This window comes from Dreissena polymorpha, chromosome 1 (assembly GCF_020536995.1).
Source record: "Dreissena polymorpha isolate Duluth1 chromosome 1, UMN_Dpol_1.0, whole genome shotgun sequence".
In the NCBI taxonomy this organism is placed as follows: domain Eukaryota; kingdom Metazoa; phylum Mollusca; class Bivalvia; order Myida; family Dreissenidae; genus Dreissena; species Dreissena polymorpha.
The window spans coordinates 54300804-54306842 of NC_068355.1; the positions used below are offsets into that span (position 1 = coordinate 54300804).

Consider the following 6039-nt stretch of genomic DNA (forward strand, 5'->3'; position numbering starts at 1 on the left):
ACACTCAAATATATATACATCTATATTAATCTGTTCATTCAGATTGAAAATACAAGAAGGAATGATTTTAATTAAATATCACGTTCTCATATTATATGAAACGTGTGAACATAATGATATTTACCAATTTAAAATTACATTACTATTAAAAAAATCTGAATATCGTGCGGAGGAATATCTTAGACAATCACGTTCTGTGTTGATGAGGGATTAATATTTGACGTTATTAAAAGTTTATCGGATACATTAAGTGTTTTGTTTCAGCGAATGTTTCTGGGACCCCGCTGCAGTATGTTGGAGTAGGTTACAACGTATTGACTGGTAACCCACTATCTACGCGTGATACTGGGTTACTACTGAACAAAAGAATAATTCAGGTATAAAATACATATCGATATACAGAAAAAAACACACTCTAAGGATCCATTTTACAACTTTTTCGATTGTATATTAATAAAATTTGAGTTAATATCGGGGGTCTAAACGTTATGTCATTAACATATTTGTTCATAAATTTCAAAAAGGAAGTGTAGAACAGACATTTAAAAAATGTAGCGACACGCACTTTTACGTATTTTGTTTGTACCGTTATGACAAACCGATGCACTTTCTCAGTGTGTGATGCTTTAATTTGCCAATGGCACTTGTCCATGTATAGCTAACAGGAAGTCCGTCCAACGTTAGAGAAGCAAGTGTCACCCTCAGCCAGCAGTGCGCATCCACAATTACGCACACGCTTGTGCACGGATCTCTATCGTTGCAAGAGGAAATGAAACGCTTGGTTAATCTGTCTGGTATTACGAACTAATGAACGTTAATGCGAATGCTGATAGTGTTGCATACTTTACGATAAGCATATATGATTTTTTTAAATGAAAACATTGTAAAAACGTATTTTGAAGACGAATGATATTGTTAAACTTTTATTGAGCTCCTGTTTACACTTGAATGTAATTAAATTGGGCCGCGCTCTATAAAAAGGGGTTAAATGCATTTCATAAAGTGTCACTTTCCGCTTACATGATATTTGATTTTGAAGAAAGCCTCTTCTTGGCTAAACAAGTTCAGGCGGAAAGTGTCGTCCCTGATAAGCCTGTGCGGACTGCACAGGCTAATCTGGGACGACACTTTACGCACGTGCATAAAACCCCATTTTCACAGAGGACGGCTCAAGTAGAATTCATTAACACTCGTTTGCCAAACTGAGTGCAACGAGATCATGGTGACCTATTTTGATACAGTGATGTCCGTCGTCTGTGCTGTACAAGTATGGCCGTGCGTTCTTGAAAGTATACTTCAAACGACATCTCCTACACCGCTATTGGCATTTGACAAAGCCAAATCTTGGCCGGAATGTACACTTGTCGTCTTGGTGATCCTCTTTACAATTTAAAAGTGTCTCGTGTCTTTAAAGAACTCTAAATCACTGGGGAAAATTGGGTTGTTGAAATGAAAGTTAAATAATTTTCTCCAAAACAGGTCGACATAGATCTTTAATATTTTATATGTAACATCGTATTGTATTCCTATACAAAGCCTGTTCAAATAATAACAAAGATCCCGAGTTTTTATTTGCTTAAATAGGGACAAACATATATTATCGTCTATTATGAAACCGATAGGCAAAAGGCGTTCATGTAGCATCATGTAGATTTCATTTTTATGAGTCAAATAATGCCTATAGGATCAATCAGCTTTATCATAGGGTCAAAGGTTAACGTAAACTCATATAGGCAAAACCTTTAAAGATCTTTTCGTTCAAACGCACACCACATGGTATTCATCTTTTGAAAGTAAACGGGTTTTTTTTCTTCAAATAAACCCCCGGGGGCCTTAACTTGCATTGCGAGGGAGTTATCTCGTGTATAGAAAAAACAGAAAGAGAACTTCCTTCAAAAGCAAGAATGAGTCAGTGGTATAACACCAGTAAGCTTAAGTTTCTCACGTGAACATTGAATGATCCTCAGTATCATCTTGTTAACTGTTATACTCTTGCAAAATAAATACATTCAATCCCCTTTAACACATCATTTTGCAGATTCTCACGGAAGCGTACTGAAGGATTATGGTTTTACACTGTCTACCGGTAAGTTATAATCTTGGGCAAGTTTTTGTGAATAAAGGCGTGTGCTAGCTAGATTTCGATTCCACAAAGTAATTGGTGCGATGTCAAACGTTGTTGAAAATTTTATTTTCAGTTAACACTTAAATATTATCAAGTGTTTTAATTGGTGCGTGTGTTGCCCATTCGTATGAATACAGCTAGACAATTAATGAACACATAGGACGTTTCTGCTTTATGTGCTCAACTTTGGGATTTCAAGCATTTTTAACAAATTAAAAGTAATATTCATAATAAAAATGATATTTTACAGATTTTAGTAGTCAAAGGAGATTTCTAGACGCCGGTCAGTCTATGTACCACGATACTCTGACCACTTGTGCAATTGGAAGTGTCCGTTACTTTGGAAACAGCGCACGTCCAAATGGGAATTTCACAGTCTCGCACGAATTTGCTAAAGCTGTATGCAAATTACCAATTAAAACTCGTTCTACGGAGGCATATATGACGTTCTTGGATGAATGGGGAACAGTAAGCTTATTGTTACATTTAGGTCAAAATTATTACCATGATTTATATTTTTGAAGCAGAACTGTTTTGCAGGCACTATTTGTGAAGAAAAACCGTTAATTATTTCACACAAAGTAATTTTCATTAACTGGTCAAGGCTTTGAAACTACATTTCTTTTGCTGTCCATGAGAGTACATGATCGAAACATAGTATCATATATAAAGGCTTGACATGTGTGTAGTACTGAATTTCATAAGTTGTTAAATTAGTATCAATACATGAAAAGGTCTAGGACAAAAATGTTTTTTGTTTGGATTACAGCATTCAGAAAATATATTTAACAATTAATGCTTTAATACACCAAAACAACAAAGACGAATCTACGAAAGAGCGAGAAGTGACGTTTGAGTAATGAACAATATACAATTAATCATAATAATATTTATACAGGTTTCTTTGACTAAATGATTTATGTACAAACATAGCTAAAGTTATGTTGGTTGTTGTATTAGTCGATTGCATTAATTCATTTTTTAAAAATATTTATTTATATATTCCTAATATCAACATATAAGGAACATTGTAATAAGATATGGTATTCATGCTCAAGATCATTGCAATATTGACATTTTCTATCTTGAAAAGGTATATGGGTCTATGTCATCTGACTGATTAAATTGGATTAAACCCTTAATCTACAGAGATCAGATCTAAACGTATTTATTATAACATTGTTTAGTAAGATTGCAATTCAAATTAACAAAACTGTCGGTAACTTATTGCTCTTGAAAAATCATGAACCCCTGACATCCAATTTTGGATAAATGTATCATTTAATCTAGACTTTATCAAGGATAAAACACACTTTTCATCACCTACATCTTGTTTTAGCCATGCATATTGAACACCTAAGGTTAGCAACATATTACAAAAAGATTGTGCCCAAGAATGTTTATTTTATTTACTTAATTAATTCTCACACATGTGTCTATAACTACAGTTATCATACTTATGATCTTTTAACTGAATAATTTTCAACCAATGCCGTATAACATTACTGGCTCTTTTAGTTATCAAGAATGTTTTTTCAAGTTCCCCAAATACAAAACTATTGTGTGTTTGAATTATCACGCCTAGTACATTTTTGCAAAAATATAAGTGCACTGTCGGACCGTATTTGGTACAAAAACGAATATGGTACAAGTTTGTACCATATTCGGCCGAATATGGTACAACTGTCTAATTGTACCATATACGTATCTGCAGTTTTGGGGTAAAATGCCTGACCGAATATGGTACAAACTTGTACCATATTCGGATGAAAAATGTACCACATTCGTTCCGAATATGATACACACTCATCATCGTAATCATCATCATCATCATCATCGTTATCTCATCATCATCATCATCATCATCATCATCGTTATCTCATCATCATCATCATCATCATCATCATCATCATCATCATCATCATCATCATCACATCAATTATCAACACCCCAATGATCATCATCGTTGTTATCTTTACCAACACCACCATCATCATCACCATCAAAACCAACATCATCATATCCATTATCATGATCGTAATGGTGATCACAAAAGTTTTTTTTGTGATGATAATGACAGCGATGTTTTCGGTCGATAATGAGGATGTTGTGATGATGATGACGACGATGAGAATATCATCATCATCATCGGCCAATAAACATCGCCATCATCATCATCACAAATATTTTGTTATCATCATCATCATTATCATCATCGTCGGCCGATAAACATCGCCGTCATCATCATCTAAAAACTTATCATCATCATTATAACCATCATCATCGTCCGATAAACATCGCTGTCATCATCATCCCAAAACGTTTGTTATCATCATCATCATCATCATTATCATCATCATCATCATCATCATCACCACAATCATCAAACCCCAATCATCATAACCACTGTCATCATCATCACCACCACCATCATCATCACAATTTTTTTACCATCATCATCATCACAAATGTTTTGTCATCATCATCATCACATATTCATTTTACATTTTGTATTTTATAATTTGTTTCATTCAAGAGATTCAACAAACTTGTACTTTTTTCATTTATTGGTATACTGACAGGATTTTTCAAAGTAATATTGAAGAACATAGAACAGCATTTAAATTTTAATCCAACTGTAGCATTTTGACAAGACATAATATACATATATACATTCATTTTAGTAGCAGCCAAAATATCCCAAATGTGCTTCGTAAAAAGTTACCAGTAAATGAGCAAATGACAACAAATTTCCGGTAGAAGAACATAATCATCAATCACAAAAATAACATAACAGGTTTCCAAACACCGATATACATGTATATTTCACCTGTAATGTCTGTACATGACATCTATGATATCATACCAACCGATTCCACTAACACGCAAACGCAGCCATGCGTTTGCCCATTTTGGCCCCTTGATGATTTCTTTTATTGCCGAAATAAGACCGCTGTTTCTGCCCGCTCTTGTTAATAGGAAACGAACGCTAACAGGATTTCTGTTACTAGTATCTAGTCCAATATCCGGCCGAATGTAAATTCTAGGTGTTTGCAAACTCATTGACCTTATTAAATCTCTAAAGGGTTTGCCGACCTTCGCCAACACAAACTGGATTGACGGGTTTGATTGTATGCAGAACTTAAAAATTTCAACTTGAATGTGAAGTGGTAACATCAGAAATGGAAAAGTCGTTCGCTTCTGTGCCCTCCTATTGTTTATCATATCTTGAAGCTCTTTCAGGGCTGAACACACAGAGACGTCACCGTTGTCGCCAGAGTCACCGTTGTCGCCGGAGTCACCGTTGTCGCCAGACGCAGCGTTGTCGCCGGAGTCACCGTTGTCGCCGGAGTCACCGTTGTCGCTGGAGTCACCGTTGTCGCCGGAGTCACCGTTGTCGCAAGAGTCACCGTTGTCGCCAGACGCAGCGTTGTCGCCAGATGCAGTGTTGTCGCCAGACGCAGCGTTGTCGCCGGAGTCACCGTTGTCGCCAGACGTAGCGTTGTCGCCGGAGTCACCGTTGTCGCCGGAGTCACCGTTGTCGCTGGAGTCACCGTTGTCGCCGGAGTCACCGTTGTCGCAAGAGTCACCGTTGTCGCCAGACGCAGCGTTGTCGCCAGATGCAGTGTTGTCGCCAGACGCAGCGGTGTCGCCGGAGTCACCGTTGTCGCCAGAGTCACCGTTGTCGCCAGACGCAGCGTTGTCGCCTGACGCAGCGTTGTCGCCAGACGCAGCGCTGTCGCCAGAGTCACCGTTGTCATACGACTGTTCTAAGCGTGATATTATGTCCTTGTACACGCGTTGATTGATACGGATACTAACGTAATGCATGCCAAATCCTTCTGGGAAATACCCCAATGCAATTGTTCCAACATCACCATCGAACTTTCCATCTGCTGACACAATTGATGAGT

The 6039-nt window shown here is 37.0% G+C and overlaps 1 long non-coding RNA gene across 1 annotated transcript; it reads left to right on the top strand.

Moving 5' to 3' along the window:
* Positions 1–244: 244 nt before the first annotated feature.
* Positions 245–2663, top strand: LOC127882099 (uncharacterized). The gene is made up of 4 exons (XR_008050414.1): positions 245–377; positions 659–794; positions 2039–2086; positions 2376–2663. It is a non-coding gene; the product is annotated as an uncharacterized LOC127882099 (long non-coding RNA).
* The last annotated feature ends 3376 nt before the right edge of the window (positions 2664–6039 follow it).